Here is a 17260-nt window from a genome sequence, read left to right as displayed (position 1 = left end):
ATTTTGCCCAATTTCATTTATATATATATATATATATATATATATATATATATATATATATATATATGTTAAGACATTCTCCTCCATAAGCCCAATACTATTTTTATACACAAGAAAGTGAAAAATACCATATCATCTACTATACAGTGACTAAATTCCCCAGTTGTCCCAATAGTACATTTTACAGCTTTCCCCAGTGAATTAGGATCTAATCAAAACTTACTCATTGTATTATTTATGTGTGATTAACATTTTTTATCTCTTATAGTCTGGAATAATCTCTTTATTTTTTCCTCACTGTTTTTTTTTTCTTTCTTTTTTAAATCTTCATGACATTGACATTTTGAAGAATACAGGTAAGCCCTCCTGTTCATGAGGAGTGGGAAAGCTTGGCTGCATGGGGGCCAGAGCATGGGGAACTGAGTGCCAGGGCTTTGGAAACCACAGCAAGCAAGATCTCCATGTGTGGCAGAATGACCTGCAACGCCGGCAGACTTGTCAGCCCTCATCACGGAGGCTCCAACATGAAGAAGCCACAGACCAAAAGACCTCTTTGGGGGTCACCCATAAACATTCTCATCCACTCATATGATCGTGGAGGGGGTGATGGACCTATACAATCAACTGAGATTGGATCTCCAGCCAACTCAGTAAGTGGGTGCTAAATTAGAGTGAAGTGATTTGGAAAATTAAGGGAGGTTTGTGTTGAAGATGGTAGCCTGAACACTTGGGTTTTCTCACCTTTGTCCAAAAATCCCATTGAAATAACAGTAAAGGTATACAAAAGGGGATCAATAGGTAACCACAGAGAGAACAGAATGGGGGAACAGAGGCCAGAGTTTTGATGAAATTATGTAGCATGGAAGGTGGACTAGATCTTCGTGATCATCTATCAGAGTGGAGGGAGCTGTTACTTAGAAGAGACACAGGGGAAGGATGATACAAAGACATAGGGGCAGATCTGTCCAGCAAACCTTATGCTGGCTCAGAGGCTGCAGGCACTGGGAGCAAGAATGGACTACGGAGCAGTAATCAAGGAATTTAATTAAGCAATAATCAAGGACTGAGTACAGAACAGCTGGGTCAGTGGGACCCACCTATATTTAGAGGGTGACCAGCATCAATACTGTTTACCACTTAGTTAAAAATGGAGAGCTACTGTCTGAAGAAACTAAAAGATATGCCTGAAAATACCTACACATATACTATCCGTGTTCACAGATATAAATATTAGGAAATATAAACCGATAATCTGTGATCACTGGACTATCAAAGAAAACCATCAGTCCCAGAGACAAGAACCAAGGTGAACAAACAGAAAAAATGAACCTCAAATTAACAGATAATTCTGGAAACAGAGAATTTATAAACAAAACAAAACCGTTTTTAATTAGAATCTTCGAAGAGGTTCGAGAAGACATGTCCTTAAAAAAGGAATTGGCTGCTATGAAAAATGGAACAATCAGAAATACTAAAAAAAAAAAAATGATGGCTGATACTAAAAGAATTCACTAAAGGGGTCAGAGGATAAAGTCAGGAATCTTCTAGAAAAGCACAGAGCAAAAAAAGGAAAGAAATGTAGGAGATAAGGAGATGTGATACAGAAGGTCCAACAATGATTTAGATAGAACTTCCAGAAAAGAGAATATAAAAAATGAGATGAAAATGAAGAAAATACAGAAAGAAATCTCCTGAGGTTGAAAGGGACAAGTCTTCGTTTGAAAGGCTTATGTAGTGCGAAGAGGGAACAGTGATAAAATACCCTCCCCCATTTCCATCCTGACAACAGTTCAGAATGTCAAGGATAAAGAGAAGATTCTAAGTGCTTCTAGAAATGAAAACACATACACATAGGCACACACACTGGTACATGAGGCAAACCACAAAAGAAGAAGATGGTTTTGACCTCTGACTTCTTATCAGCTGGAAGACAGGAAGCCATGTTTTTAAGAGTTCTGATGGCTACTAATCTGCCAATCAAATGTAACTGCAAAGTAAGGATAGTCTCAGACATGAAGGTTCTCAGAAATGTTGGCCTTCCATTCACACTTTCTAAAAAAAAAATTTTGGTTATGTATTTCAGTGAAAAAAAAAGAGTCTTAGAAAGCAGAAGACAAGGTATTCGAGAAATGGGGGACATAACGAGAGGGTAATGGAAAGAAATTCTAGGAAAACAGTGAGGGAGTAGGCGACAATGGGACAGAAAATCTGAAGGCTCTGTGGAGAATGTCTTCAAGAGTAAAGTGGATTCCATGTGTAAGGACATGGAAGACTTTAATATGTTTTGGCAATTTCAGACTCCAAGGAGGGAAAAAACCATAAAGTCACTATGCCTCCATGAAGTAAGTTAAAATATACCCAAATTGTGGACAACTGACAGACTTTAGAAGAGAGAATCTGTTCAGTCTTGACTCCTGACACATTCTTCTTCAGGGGTGACTGGTTTAATGACATACGATTATATTCCTTCTCTTTCAGTGCAGTCATGCTATTTGCCTCTGCCATGTGTAATAACATATAATACTGTAAACTCTGCTTTAAAATTTTTAGAATCAACTAATAGACAATATATAAAGAAACTTTCATTATAGTGTCAGGAAAGAAGGTAGCAGAATATAAATGTAATAAACACTGAAAATGTAAAACTAGTATTAAGTTTGGAAATATAATGTCATAATTACACACATCTAGTCCTCCTCTAGTCCCAACCCCCTGGGGCTAAAAAGAAGAGTGTGTAGCCACACCAGAAAAGGAAGGAAGGAAGGAAAAGAGGGAGGGAGGGAGGGAAGGAAGGAGAAAGAAAGGACACCAGAGTTTTGGAGAGTAGACTGGATCAGATATAGCGAAAATTAACATGGGAGGAAACCTCAGCTGATCTCTTTTTGGCTCTAGAGCTGGGATGGCCTTGAAGAGATGCTCTGAACTGGGCAAGGGAGGGCAATTCAGGGAAAGGTACTCAGGCATGAGGTATCAACACCGATATTCTCAGCAGCCTGGGGGGATCAGGGACAGGGTGGTGATTCCACAACTGAGCACCTTGGTCCTGAGGTGGGGGTGGAGGATAGAAAGGAAAGGGGAAGGGGTTTGTGTGGTGCACACAGCATCCACTAGAGGTAATTATAAAAAGTGTCGATTAGAGAATCTGGAAATTAAAATTTTGATCATCAAAAACAAACAAAAAACTAAAATAAATTAAAGGTAAGAATGGACAAGGCTAAAGAGTGAATTAACGAGCTGGAAGACAGAGCCAGTGTACTCTCCTAGAGGACAGTATAAAGACTCATAGGATGAAAAGAATGAGAGAAAGTGAAGTGACATGAATGATAATATCAGAAGGTCTGTGTCAATAAATAAAACACTATCATCAATAAAACACCAAAATGTGATGTTATAATCAGAAAGAAGAAGAACTGAGAAAGAAGGGGTAAGCCAAAGTTTTAGAAATCTTTCATAGAAAGGAATAAATAAGATACTGTATGAAATTGATAAACCAAGAGATAATAGTATAGACAATTAGAACCATGGCACTAATCACCTAAATAATTAAAAACAGAAATGATTAAGTGTGTTGACCTCTAGGGACCAGGACTGGAAATGGCGGGGGTAGGGGGGAGAGAGTTTTACTTTTCATTTACTATTTTATATTTTAAAAAAACATTTGACATATATTTCTTTAAAAATTTTTTTAAAGAAAAAATAAAGATTATTGTACTTCCACCTGACCATTATAGAAGAGGTTAATAGCCATTACTAGTGCAGAGTGGTTAACATTCATCTTGGCTAAATTTACTGAGTACTTACTATACGCTAGGCATTGCTTGAGAGAAGTATCATCATATAATCAACTCCATATTATAGGCTCAGAGAAAAATACAATAATTTGTTCAAGGTCACATGGCTATTAAGAAGTAGAGCTGGGATTCCTTTCCATATCTATAAACTCCACAAGCCTGGACATTTGAACACTTTGCAGATTTTGCTCTGATGAGACTGGTGGGTCAATCCTCTTGTCAGTGTTTACTGTAACACTGTAGGGATTCCTTGAGTTATTGATCAATGCAATTTCTTTGGCCATTATTCTTTGGGCAAGGGGAGGTAGAGAGTGGATATAGATCTGAAAGTCTTGATAAATGCCCTGCTAAACACAAATCCAAACAGGAGAATGCATTTGGTTAATGGATGACTTGGCAGTCCATGGAGATATTTTTTGTTTAAAAATAGGGTGGGATGGCTAGAGCAGAGGGAGCTGGTGCAGGGAGTAAAGTTTACATGTTTTGATGGGTGTCCTCCACCACTGGACAATTTATAATTACTATGAAATGAGGATCTGCTGGGCATGAACCCAGAGTAATGGTGTCACAGAAATGGTCAGTAGCCAAACAAGAGTAGAGTCACCCCTTTCATCATTTCTCGAGCCCGTCCTTGACCTGAGGGCAAGTGTTGCAGGTAGTACCATGTTGGACACAGGGTTACAAGAAGGCCAACCAAGTTCAGTGTTTGGTTGGGCTGAGGCAGCAAGGCAAAAGCAAATCGTTTGTTTGTGGGCCTCTACAACTAGGATGACCGACCATCTGTTCTACGGGCCCTCTGCTTCCTTTGTAACATTTCCGTTTCTCCAGTTCTCCCCAGGCCCTTGGTTTTGGTGACTTAGGCTCCATCTTCTCTAGCCTTAGCTTCCTGCAATAACTCCCTATCAGTTCTTCCCACGTGCCTTTTTGTCTCCCCTCTAATCCATTCTCTATTCGGTAGGATGAACCTTTAAAATAAAAAACCAACCACGATAGTCTCTTGCTTAAAATATTCCACTTGGAAAACAAAACAAAACAAAACAAAAGAATTCCGAACAAAAAACTTTTCAGTGCCTTCCCATTATCCTTAATATATTCAGTATGACTGCCAAGGGCTTCCAAATTTTGGCTTTTGCCCTGTGCTCTTAGATTCAATTTTGATATTCTCACACTTTAACCAAATTGACTTTTTTAAGGTGCTGCGTGCACTATGATTCCTATAGACCTTTGTGCAAACTGCTTTTTTTGATCTAGAACCCCTCCCCATTACCCAGCCCACCGCCTTCCCCCACTGTCCTGGCTAACGTATACTCACTCATCCTTCAGGTTCCAACTCTAGCAGAGCTTCCCAGGGAGACTTACAGGTGATGGTAGCATCCCTACCTCCACATGGTACTTCAATATTTGGTTATTACTATGTTCTTCTACTACATTCTGTCTTCTTAACTAGGTTGGAAGTGCCAGGAGGGGCCCCCCATGCTTCTCATGCTCACCATTGTAGCCTCCCTTCCTCCCACGGTAGCTCACATTTAAGGCCTTCAGTGCACATTGAATTAAGGAATGATGGAGAGAAGGAAGGCCCTGGCATACAGACCCCCTTGTCACTCTGCTTGTCCCAGGGCTGACCCCAGTGGCTCTGGACTGCAGGTGTCTGCCTGCTACCCAGACATTGTTATCTCTGGTATAGCAGCTTCCTGGAGCTGAGGTCACTCTCTCTACCCCCAGAGCTGTTTCAAGACTGGAGTCAAGCCATCGTGAGCCTGATTCTAAGACAGGAAAAGAGAATAGATTTTTCAAGCTACAGATCAAGGAAGTTGAGGCTGATTTGAGGCAAAATTCTGAAGCAAATTATGAAATGTATTATTAAATGCACAGGGCTTATTTGCAGTTCAGTAAGTGTTTTTTTAAAATGAATTAGAAATGAATATTTGTGAATGCTTAGGAAGGAAAGAGTTGATCAACATGAGTCATCATTGATTAAAAATATAACAGGCCATTTTTGCAATTTGGGGTTTCATGGTGACATTTGGGTACTCATCCCTCCTCTCTTGGAGTTCTGTAAACACAAGGAAGAATAAAGATGTTGGAAACACAGGATCGAGTTATTAAATCTGGGAAATTCGCCCAAATACCTCTCTATCCATCAACAGTGCAAAGCTGTCTTGTAAGCATGGTTGCGGGAAGCAGTTTAGACCTCAGGCTTCAGGGAATTTTGTTCTTTAGCCAGCTCTCTCTGCCGTGCTTCCTTTTCTCCTATAGCCATCTTGAGACTGAGATGGGTGGTCCTATAGGGGAGACACTGAGTCCACTTCCCCAACCATTTGAGATGTAGATGAGGCTGGCCCAACTGCAGAGAGCCTAGCCCTGCCCTGGTGGACTTACTGCAAGTGATGAGCTGCCCTTGGGTCCTGATCCTTATTATAATGGCCACCCTCTCTACCACAGCATGACCTGTGGGATTGAACGGCCCAGTCTCTGACCAGGAGCTGAAATAAAATCAGAGTCGTGATACTAGCTCTTTCCCTGCCCTATGGGTAGAAACTGATGCGTGGGAAAATGGAGGAGATGTTGCTCTTGTTTACTGAGTAGAGGACTGTTATAGATAATAGCTAAGCTAACATTTAGTGAGTGCTTCTATGTGCCAAGCCCTGTTCTAAGAGCTTTACTGTATCAACTCATTTAATCCTCACTCAACCCTCCCAGGTAGGTATAGTTTTAGTCCATAAGTTAAGTCACTTGCATAGGGTAATGCAGCCAGTAAATGGCAATGCTGGAATTTATATCCAACAACCAAGTCCAGAGATGGAGCCCTTCTACATGTTACCACCACACTGCCCGCTCTACAAAAGTGCCCACTGCAGACCACCAGCTAGCCCAGGGTGAAGGTGGATTTCTCTAAGGCATTTGACACATCTAATATGTCTTTATGAATACAATAGAAAAATAAGACTTGGTAATGGCACAGTTAAGAAGGTCATTAGTAACTGAATGAACCAGTGAACTCAAAGAATGCTGATCCCCACCATGGTGGAGGGAGCTTCTTAGTAGGGTGTCATCCAGGACCCTAGTGTTCTAACCTAACCTGCAGACATGGGGAGACACTGGATGCCTAAATCAAGTCCAAAGAGACTTAGAGAAGGTGGACCAGAAACTGGTTTCCAAGACTAACTTCATAAGCATGGACATGGCCTAATCGTAACACAGCAAAGAATTTCCAGTCTTCCCCTTGCACTGGGATTAACAGTGAGATGTATCTGAAAAATAATTGACAAGAGCTTATAAATAGTTTTTCATGGTTAGTTAGTTAGCTAGTTAATTTATATGACAACTAACTTTTTTAAAAGGCAGAGACAGGTGTCCTTTAAAAAATGGTGAAAGAGATTTGAAGCCATATCACATGAAAAGGAGTTAGAGTAGCTGACAATATTTAATCCTCGGAAGAGAAAGTTTAGGTAGAATTCTAGGGCTATCTTCAAAGATCTGAAAGATTATCTCTTGCAGGAAGGATGTGACTTACTCTGTGTTAACTGCAGAGCGCAGAGCTGGGAGCAAAGGTTACAGGGAGGTGGATTTGTCTAATTGCTGTGCAAAGTTCCCCGTCTACCCTTGGAACAATTATGACACCTAACATTTACCGAGTATTCATGGAGTCTGCACTAAAATAAAGGTCTTTATGTGCCTTAGCTAGAAAGTTGTGGATAAGATTCATACTTATCACTATAAAAGTGTCTCATCATCATTAGTAAAGGCTCCATTTACTGACTGCTTATTAAATTACCTCATTTGATAGCTGCCCTGTTGACTGTTATTATTGTATCATTACTGTTTTACAGATGAAGAAATAAAGAAGTGAAATTACTTTCCTGGAATCATACTGTTTTAAGTTATTAGTTTATAATGATCTGGACCCGAATATTCCAGCTACTAATACTGCCTCCTGGGGTTATGCATGTAATAAGGGGTCAGATCAGGGCAGTTCATTAGAAATATAATATAAGCCGCTAATGAGAACCATGTGTATAGTCCTACTTTTCCTAGTAGTCGTGTTAAAAATGTAAAAACAAACCAGTGAAATTATTTTTAGTGTATATAATATACATTTTATATCTTAACCCAACTGAGTCATCACATCTAAACTATCATCATTTGTTGGAATGATGTAATCAACATTAAAATTATTAACGAGCTATTTTACATTCTGTTTTTCACACGAAGTCTAGTGTCTATTTTACACTTAACAGAACATCTCAGCATTAGCCACATTTCAAGCGTTCAATAGCTACTTGGAACTCTTGGCTGCTAATGGACAGTCGGCACATGGTTAAAATTTAAGTCTCCTTGGGGGGCTAGGGGGTGGGATTGAAACTTAAAGAACAGGTTTGCTTCCACCTTACATTCTAATGCATCCCTGTCCCCGACTTACCTCCTTTGTCATTTTGCAGGGAATGTATAGCAACTGCCTTTGCCTTTTCTGGTAGAGCCAGCGTAGATATTTCTGAATTCGGAGAGGACAGGTGTTTCTCCTGCAACCTTCCAACAACTGTCATTTCCCTCCTGGCAGCTACTCGGAGTTAACGTGTTTGATTTCTGCTTTGAAAAGGACTGAAGTAGGTTGTATGAATCAAATAATGTACCCTAAATACCAAATTGGGGGTAGAACGTTTTGCTTTATGCAAAGTTATGCAAAATTAGGGAGTCCCTGGCTTAATTGATGAGAAATAAATCCTTTGGTCGGTAAATGCACAGGTGACTGAGGAGGAGGAAACGTTCTCTTGTTACTTTTGTCGCGCCGTCCAAGGGTCGAGGCAGAACGTCAAAACAAACACATCAGCCTCTTCAGGTAGCTTTAAAACAGCCCACCGAAGTTTGTCCTCAAAATTCCAAACCAGTTGCCCAAATTGAAGGCTTATAAAAAGATACCGCGTACTCTCGGCCTCCCGGAGGTGGCGCTATGAGGGTGACGGAGTTAGTGCCTGCAAAACGCCGCGTGTGAGCTCATTCGAGAAGTCATGCTCTGCACACATATTATTTATAGCAGAACTGAGGCGTACACGGTGTTTGACATTTTCTTCTTTTTAAGTAGGGGGACTTCAAAAAGTCGTGGGCACCCCCATCCCCCAGGCAAAGTGCAGTGGGCCGGCGTCAGGGCGCCGGCTGGAGGCGAACGCGCCAACCACGCGTGTCCCGGCGCAGGTGCGGGGGGCGACGGCGGCCACTCCGCAGCGTCCGCTCGGGAGGAGATTTCGCGGCTAATCTCGGGATGCCTTGCAGATGCAAAATGTGTCTCTGGCCAGCAGGAGGAAGGAAGAGGAAGTGAGAGCAGCGGCCGCCGGCGGCGCAGCAGCCGGCCGACCCGGAGTGTAAGTGCGTGTGCTCTGGCGAGCGCGAACCGGCGAGGATGGGCAAGGGATAGAGGCAGAGCCACTCACACCGCCGGGGCCCCGAGTTGGGCGACAGACCCTCCGGTCCCCCTTCAGTGGTCGCGGGGTCGCCAGAGCTCTGATTGCTGGGAACCCTCGCCGCCGCCGCCGCCGCCGCCGTCCTGCGACCCCGGGCAGGTTCGTAAAGTTTCCTGGGCTGGCGCGGCGCCCTGACTCGCTGACCTCAGCGCAGCCGGGGAGGGAGCTGGGGCAAGGAGGAGGCGTCTTGCGCGGGGGGACTCTGGGCGCCGCGGAGACACTTTTGTTTTCTCCCTGGGGGCGTCGCGGCGCAGGCGGGGGGTGGCCGCCGGGGTGAAGGCTGCGGGCGCGTGGGGCACTCTGCCCCAGTTGGGAAAGTCAGGGCGGAGGGGGCGGCGGGAGGGCGAGTGGGAGCGGAGGAAGGGGCGCAGAGGAGGGAGCGCAGGGCCAGTGGCCAGGGAACCCGCAGAGATGTTTCGGTCAGGGCGGGCTGGAGGGGGCTGACTGAGGGCTGGGCTGCTGGCGCCGGGGGGCTGGGGACAGGGAGCGTGTGGAATTGTGGGCTTGGAGACCCGAGAGGCTGCGCGGGAGAAGGGACTGGCAGCTAGGACTCCCGGCTTTTCTCAGGCGCTCGCAGATGGAAGGGAATCCCCCGGCGAACGCGCTCCTGGGAGGGGGCGGTGATGGTCTAGAGGCGTGGAGGGCCGGGAGGGACGCGAGGGGGCGGTTGGGGCAGCTGGGAGCCCCGGGCGACTGTTATTAAATACCCGCCTCCCGGGGACACGCCGAAGTCCCCCCGGGACCGGGAAAGGAGGTGGGGGGCTTCGATGGGTGATCCCTGCCTCAGAGAGGGGGCGCACCGGGTGCGCCTGAAGAGAAGGAAGGCAGCCGAGCTTCGGGGGCCCTGGAATCCGAGCAGAGAGGGGCGGCCGAGATCGCAAGAGTAGCTTTGAGGAAGAGGAAATACAGAACTCAGCCGGCCCGGGGGTGCGCGTGTGCGTTTGGGATTGGGAAGTTCGTGTGGTGCCGCGGGCGCGCGCGAGGGCGGCGAGCGTGTGTGTGTGTGTGTGTGTGTGTGTGTGTGTGTGTGAGCGTGTGTGTGTGTGTGTGTGTGTGTGTGTGTGTGTGTGTGTGTGACCGCGAGGGGCTCCGGAGCCGAGTGACCCTCTGCCACCTAGGGGCTGTTTGAAATTGGCTGCTCAGGGCAGGGGTTGCTGGCGGCGGGACCTGCGTTGACCTAAAGCCTAGCGCTTGGCGCCCGGTAGTGACCCTGCTCTGCGTGCCTCTGGACAGCTCCGGGGACTCGCGGGGCATATTTCGTGATGTCCAGTGCCTCAGACGTAGGGCCTGCTAACACCACTGGCCATAAATGATGCGGATCTGGTTCGTTATATTTAAGATTTCAGAGAACCTATGGCAAGGGTTTCTGCCTCTGGAGGCAGAGGCCACAGGCTCCTCGTTTACGGCTGCCAGTGACTTGGGGGTGGTGTGTGGGGCAGTGGAAGAATTTCTGAGTTGTTGTTCTTGGGGTTTTTTGTCTATAAAAAAAAATAAAAGTGCATAAAAGTTACTGTCTAACCCTAACCCTAACCGAACTAGTAAATAAAAGTAATTAATGACCCGTATTTATATATCAACTTTACAGAACTGGGCACTGTGAGTTAGAAGGTCAGATCCCCTGCTGTCAAGTAGCAGACTTTTCTTCCTTACAGCTGACCTTCTGAACCCGCTCTTTACTATGGTACATTTCCTATCTCTTAAGGGCTGTGGTTAAAGGTTCATGTTAATTTCTTACCACACTTATTACTCACTTTTGTTTGTTTTTAATTAGATGGATTGTACCTCCTCTGGGGAAATTGTGACGGAATGACCTAGAGTGTTGGGACTCTCCAGGGTGGATGGTGTGAGGAGGGAAGGGAACTAGGGAAGAAGCTTGGTAGGTGTCAGGGAGGGGGTTGCTGGGAGGCTGGCCCAGACCTGGGTGGAATTCAGGACCTGGAGCAGTTACTGGGTTACAGGATGGGTGGTCCTATTGATGGCCTTATCCCCCTTTTCCCCCCCTTTCCCGTGTCTCATCTCTCTGCCTTTCTTGACTACAGGCAGCTACTCTGACTGCCTTACATTCTTCTTTTTCACCAAGTTCTCTCATGAGGGCCTTGGCACGTGTTATTCCTTTTGCGCAAGGAGCCTCTCCCCACAGTGCCCAGTTGGCTCACTCTGTTGCTTCCTTCAGGTCTCTGCCCAGTTGTCAGTTTGCAGGAGGACTTCCCTGACTGCCTCATATAAAATAGCAACCAGCCACTCCCTGGTCCTTTTAAGTCACTTAATTTTCCCTCTTAGCACTTTTTACCCTCTGGCATTATATATTCACTTGTTTGTTTGATTATTGTTTGTCTCTCCCCTTAGAATGGAAGATCCACGAGGGCAGGAGCCTTGTCTTGTTTACAGGTCCAGAACTTAGACTGGTTCCCATGTAGTAGGTGCTCAAGAAATACTTGTTGACTAAGATACGCCTTTATGGTAGAGGCTCACCAGGGAAATACACCACAAAAACAAAATACTGCAGCATCAGCGGCAAGTAAGAAGCCCAGGTAACGGGCTTTTGCTTTTTCTCCTCTGTCCTCTCCCCATGCCCAGCCACACTTCTTGCAGATCCCTTTCTACCTTGAGTAAACTCCTCCCCTTAGAATTTCAGCCTGAAGAAAGGAACAGAGAGGTGATTTCCTTGGGGGAGTGGAAAACCAGAACAGTTTATTAATAACACATAACTGCTTCAGATCTGCTGTCTGTGTCATCACTCTCCTTGGAGAATGTCTTTTAAAAGTGTGTGGTACTTTAGCCAAAGAAAGACTCCCCTGGGAAGAAGGGAATTACTGTGAGTGGAGTGAAGTCAGAGACGTCCACTGTATCCCACTCCACTCCCCCAGCAGATGGGAGACAAGGAGAGGAGAGGAGTAAGGGAAGAAGGAGAGGGAGACAGAAAGGGGCTGGGTGGCAGGTGCTGGGGAGAAGAGAGATGAGAAATGCCCAGGAGAAGCAAAATGAAAGAGAGAAAATGGATGAGGGGTTTCTACAGTGCTGCTAAATCGTAAGCCTTTATTAAATTGAGATAGGGCAATATTTGAGTGTTTTAAAGTAATATACCCCTTTGGATGTTGGGTGTGAACGGGTCGGGAAAGGTGGAGGAAGGGAGTGCTTTGAAGCCTTGCAGAGAGGATGTGGCTAGGGGTGTGCCAAGGGGCTCTGAGCACACACTTTGCTGACATTATTATCTTTCTTAACACTGAAGGTTTAGAGGTAATCATTCCTACGGAGGATGTTTCCTGTCCGGAGCTAAGACAGTGGGTACCCTTAAGGTTTGTAACTGAAGCCTGCAACCACTTTTCAATGCCTGAAACTATCCAAGTGGGTAGTTTGATTTATAAGACATTCATTTTGTTGAACTTAGAAAAGGTGGGGAATTACTAAACCCTCTCTCCATCACAAAGCCTCAAGTGTTTGCTGCTAATTGTGCAACTCCAGTTCTGCTTCTTCTAATTAACTAGTCTCGTGTTTTTGAAGCTTAGCGTTACAACTAGGAATGGATCATAATATCAATTTATTAGGTCTGGACCAGCAGTTGAAAACATGAAATAGAAGAGAGTACAATAGAAAATTGAGTGTTTTACAAAACGGACACCAAATCTTAATGTCAAATGTATCACTTAATGTGGGTCATGATGAAAAAAGTCTGCTTTAATAATTCTGGAGGCCCTAGGAATGTACATTTTAAACCATTTACCAGGGATTCTGATGAAAGTGGTTCATAGGGCCATACTTTAAAAAACACTTAGCTCCCCGCCCCCCAAAATGCTATTGGTTTAATCTCCTGCAAGAGATGCTGTTTCCAAATGTTGAATCAGATGCAGTAAAAGCATCAGTCATTGACTTAACTTTTAAAATACTACTGTTTATAGAACTTGATGGTCTGCTAGGCCCCGAGGCTGACGTCCTGGCAAAGCTGGAGAGCCAAGTGTATGTATTTCACTTTAGTGATATGGAGAGACAGTAGATTATCTGTAATAACTAAGTTAGAATAAAACTAGTGAATAAGTTTTATTTTATTTATTAAGTTAGAATAAAACGAGTGAAAATACTCTTTTCTGGACAAGTTTTAGTTTAAGCTTTTGAGATCTTTAAGTTTTTGAGGTCTTTGGAACCTTACTTCACTGAACTTTTCCTTTCATATTTTATGCCTCACGGTCCCCATATGCATGCTTTTAATTACTTTCAGAGGTTTGCAAAGACAGAAGTAATCTCTTCTGGTGGCAGCCACACTGCTGTGATACACAATCAGATTAAGCTTCTTAGTTGACCAGGGCTTGGGACTGGCTAACCAAAGAAGAAAAAGGCTGAGAACTTCAGCACTGTCCAAAATATCAGGATTTTGAAGACCAGCCATCCAGGGTACAGAGTGTGGCTCCCATGAAATGCATGTGGCCCGTGAAAGCCTTTGAATACGCCAAGCACAGCATTTTTAGGTACAACAAAGCCAGCCTGCAAGCACAATGCAACACTGGTTGCAGTTTTCGGTTCCCTGGATAATTTAGGTTGTCTGAGTGTCAACAATTGGAACTTATAGATCGTAGCCAGAACTGAAGCTCTCAAATCACGCTTTTGATCCATGATTAATTTAACTTGTGACTTAGTACTATGCTTCCAAGCTTTCACAGGATAAGTACAGGTCTGTCTGAGCAGATTTTGGTCACTGGCCTAAGGTGGGGTGAACAGCCAAGTATTGTGTAGGAATCCATGCAGGAGGAGGGATGCTCGCTCATCAAACAGAATTAACCACAGCAACAACCTGGCCTAGTGCTGAGTGGAGAAATTAGTCACATGTATAAATAGAATGAGATGATGAGTCTCAGTCAGTGTTCTAGGCCCCCGCAAACACTGATTTCCAGAATCTGAGCAGGATTATTATTGGAACCTCCATTTTAGGAACTGAGGCTACAGTTTTGACTATTTTCGTTCTAACAGTTAATACGGGGAGCAAAACTTCCTTCAGTAGAAAACACCGGAAAACGTCCGTACTAATTGCTGGGCTCCAGGACTGCTATGGGTTGGGTGGGTCGTACTTGCCGGATAAGGAGCAGTGGTTTGAGGGCGGCAGGACTGAGTAAGCCCTGACTGAGCGTTGCCCCAGGGGGCTTGAAGTCACAGGATCCATGCAACATTTTCCTCCTTGTGCCGACAGCTGACATGCTTCCTCCTGGAATGCTGTTTGCGAAATGGTGGGGATGAACTGGTATAGTATTCATATCCCATCTTATAGAAGTGGCTTGGAGAAGTGAAATGTCACTAGTGTATTTGGAGAGTAGATCTGAGCCTACACCCACCTCTTCTGACTCTTTTTACCCTGTTGTTTCTTGCCCGTGCCCCATGACGCCTGTGTTGAATACTTATTCTTCTTGTTGGTTCTCCTGGACTAGCCTGGTCTGAGGCCAGGATCCCCACATTGAGCTATGCTGCGGCCCTCCCAGGGGGCCCTTCACTCCTGTATGCTGGTAGAAATTCCCTGGGATCTGATGGTTGTGCCCTGGGTTACCGTGGCACCTAGGGATGTGTCTGCCACCACCGAGGCCAAGTTTTTCAGTGCCTCCCTTTGGATATCCCATTCTAAAGCTGACCTCTTTAGTCCTGGGAGTCAGAGATCCTTCTCTCAGGGACAGCATGCCCATCAGCGTGCTCATGATATTGACGCGTATAAGCCAGAATGCAATTCATTAATCAAAAATGAGAATGATGTTTGCCGAGGGGAATAGACACATATTCTTTAGCCAGCATATTTTTTTCCTCTGTGGATGAGTCATGGTGAAAGCAAAAGCATGGAACCACTTGGGGGGGTGGGGGGGACCAATTTGGGGGAGGGAATACGTTTAACAGAGTAATTTCCAGCTAGTCATATTTTTTGCTGTTTCTCCTGCCCCATGTATTAATACCAAACTAAGTGAACCAGACTGGAGTTCTTAACCAGGATGGTTTCTCCCTTGGGTGATGCTGAGGCTACTGATTCTCTTCTTTTGCTTCCTGCAGGCTGTTGCCCATTCTACGTTGACCATTTATATCAGGCAGTCTCAACCTTGGCACTGTTGACATTGATTATCCAGAGGCTGGATAATCCTTTGTCGAGGCGGGGGGGTGCCCTGTGCATTGTAGGAAGTTTACTAGCTTCTCTGGCCTCTACCCACCAGATGCCAGTAACAGCACCCAGTCGCGATAACCAAATATGTCTCCAGACGTTGCCAATTGCTAACCTCCTTCTCCTAGTAAGAACCACAGTTTTTTGTGTTTTTTTTTGTGGTACGCGGGCCTCCCACTGTTGTGGCCTCTCCCGTTGCGGAGCACAGGCTCCGGATGCGCAGGCTCAGCGGCCATGGCTCACGGGCCCAGCCGCTCTGCGGCATGTGGGATCCTCCCGGACCGGGGCACGAACCCGTGTCCCCTGCATCGGCAGGCGAACTCTCAACCACTGCGCCACCAGGGAAGCCCCACAGTTTTGTTTTCTTGCGTAAATTAGTTCAACTGTGGGCTATCAGACATGCTAGGCTTTTGACAGCAGTTATAAGTGCCCCAGTTTTCTATTTACTGGTTATCCCTTTGCCCTAAGGTGGTTTATTCACAGATGGGTGGTCTCGTCCTTTATGTTCATTTATTTCCTCTACTTCTCCAAATTTCCTCTCTAGCTTCCTCTCCTCCTAAAATTGCAATTGTCTCCCTAACCCAGATTGCTTTCAATTCTGAATTTCATGTGTATTTCTTCCTGGCACCCTCTGGTTGAAAAAAACTGTAGCTGGTGACTTTATGCCTCAGTTTCCTCACAGGGTCTTGAATTCTGGCCCCTGGTTACTGTGTTAGCTATAACGTCCACGTAATGCGAATAAGATAAATGAAATGAGGGAGGTGGTCGCAAAGCTCAGCTGGGCTCGTTCAGAGGTCTCTGTCACCAGATTAAGGAAATGTCTGCTTGGGAATGAGTTAACAGGGTGAAATGCCTCCTCCGCTGGTAAAATACGCCTTGGCTAGTTGAGTAGTAATAAATATTGATGTTCCATTAGCATGACCAGGACATCGCTTTAAGGTATTGCTATATGTGGAGTCCTTTTCCACTCTGTCCATTAGATTTCTGTCCTAATCTTGCCACATTTGTTTTCTTATGTAATTATCTGTCAACCTGTTATTTACCTTCGCTGTAGGGCTGCTGTAGCAGAGTAGCATCTAGGGGCTTAAGGGATGGAGAGAGATTGTCCAGCCTGTGTACTAGCTTGTCTCCCCAAGGCAGTCGCCTTCTTATAAGTCACAGCCCTACAGTAAACCTCCACCCTTCCTTCCGCCCTTTGTGCCTTTTTTTTTTTTTTTTTTTTTTTTTTTTTTTAGCTTGAGATTGCGTTTAGAAAGCCAGCGTTTTGTGCTGTGGGGTTCTGCGGCTGAGCAGTCCTGGATGAGCTATATTTTCCAGGCTGCTACACACAATTACCCTTAATTTCGAAGCATAGTGCATTTCAAAATAATTTTTTTTTCTGTTTTCAGGCTCTTTAATCCAGATGCAGAGCCACAGCTGGCTTTGCCCTTGCCCACCAGAAGGCATGTGGCTTGGGAGGTAGAACCAGTGGAGGGACTTTGGTTAGATTGCGTATTTTTGGCTGAGTGAAGAGTGAATTCCAATAACACTCAGTAAGGCTGATTTTTACTTGACTCCTGCCCACCCTCACCACTGCCCCACCCCATCATTTTCACAGCATTTTTATAGTGGACCATGTGACCTAGTTATTCCAACTGTGGGCCATTCATAGGAAGTGACCAAGTATTCAAAAATTTCGATTTGGGGGAATAGGACTGATCCTTTCATACACTAAATAGTAAGTGTGTACTGTGTATGTATGTGTACGTGTGAGAAAGACACCCCCCCCACACACACATATATCCATGTAGCTCTCCCAATATTGAAAGGTCTTTAGGAGCAAAGAAACTATTATATCACCTGCTAAATCCTATGTTCTCCAGTGCTTGTCACTTTTATAGCAAGTCAGTATA

At 44.9% G+C, this 17260-nt stretch overlaps 3 protein-coding genes across 9 annotated transcripts in view; 2 read left to right on the top strand and 1 right to left on the bottom strand.

The window, feature by feature from the left end:
- LOC109548348 (THAP domain-containing protein 5) overlaps nucleotides 1-7849 on the top strand; it is a 217697-nt gene extending 209848 nt beyond the window's left edge. The window contains exon 7 of one of the 2 annotated variants that reach the window (XR_004528162.2): nucleotides 350-7849. The gene's annotated coding sequence lies outside the window, so the exon portion shown is untranslated. The remainder of the gene's footprint in view (nucleotides 1-349) is intronic. The other variant, XR_012334035.1, reaches the window with a different exon arrangement.
- GPR141 (G protein-coupled receptor 141) overlaps nucleotides 1-8713 on the bottom strand; it is a 182518-nt gene extending 173805 nt beyond the window's left edge. For both annotated transcript variants that reach the window (XM_019925388.3, XM_019925394.3), the window contains exon 1: nucleotides 8212-8713. The gene's annotated coding sequence lies outside the window, so the exon portion shown is untranslated. The remainder of the gene's footprint in view (nucleotides 1-8211) is intronic.
- Nucleotides 8714-9007: 294 nt separating this feature from the next.
- ELMO1 (engulfment and cell motility 1) overlaps nucleotides 9008-17260 on the top strand; it is a 550854-nt gene continuing 542601 nt past the window's right edge. The window contains exon 1 of one of the 5 annotated variants that reach the window (XM_073809835.1): nucleotides 9008-9148. The gene's annotated coding sequence lies outside the window, so the exon portion shown is untranslated. Of the gene's footprint in view, nucleotides 9149-9204; nucleotides 9347-17260 lie in introns of those variants that run through there. The other 4 variants (XM_073809833.1, XM_033863159.2, XM_073809830.1 and 1 more) reach the window with 4 other exon arrangements.

This window comes from Tursiops truncatus, chromosome 9 (assembly GCF_011762595.2).
Source record: "Tursiops truncatus isolate mTurTru1 chromosome 9, mTurTru1.mat.Y, whole genome shotgun sequence".
NCBI lineage: Eukaryota > Metazoa > Chordata > Mammalia > Artiodactyla > Delphinidae > Tursiops > Tursiops truncatus.
The sequence above is the reverse complement of the archived record's forward strand: the minus strand, read 5'-3'. Positions and strand labels throughout refer to the sequence as shown.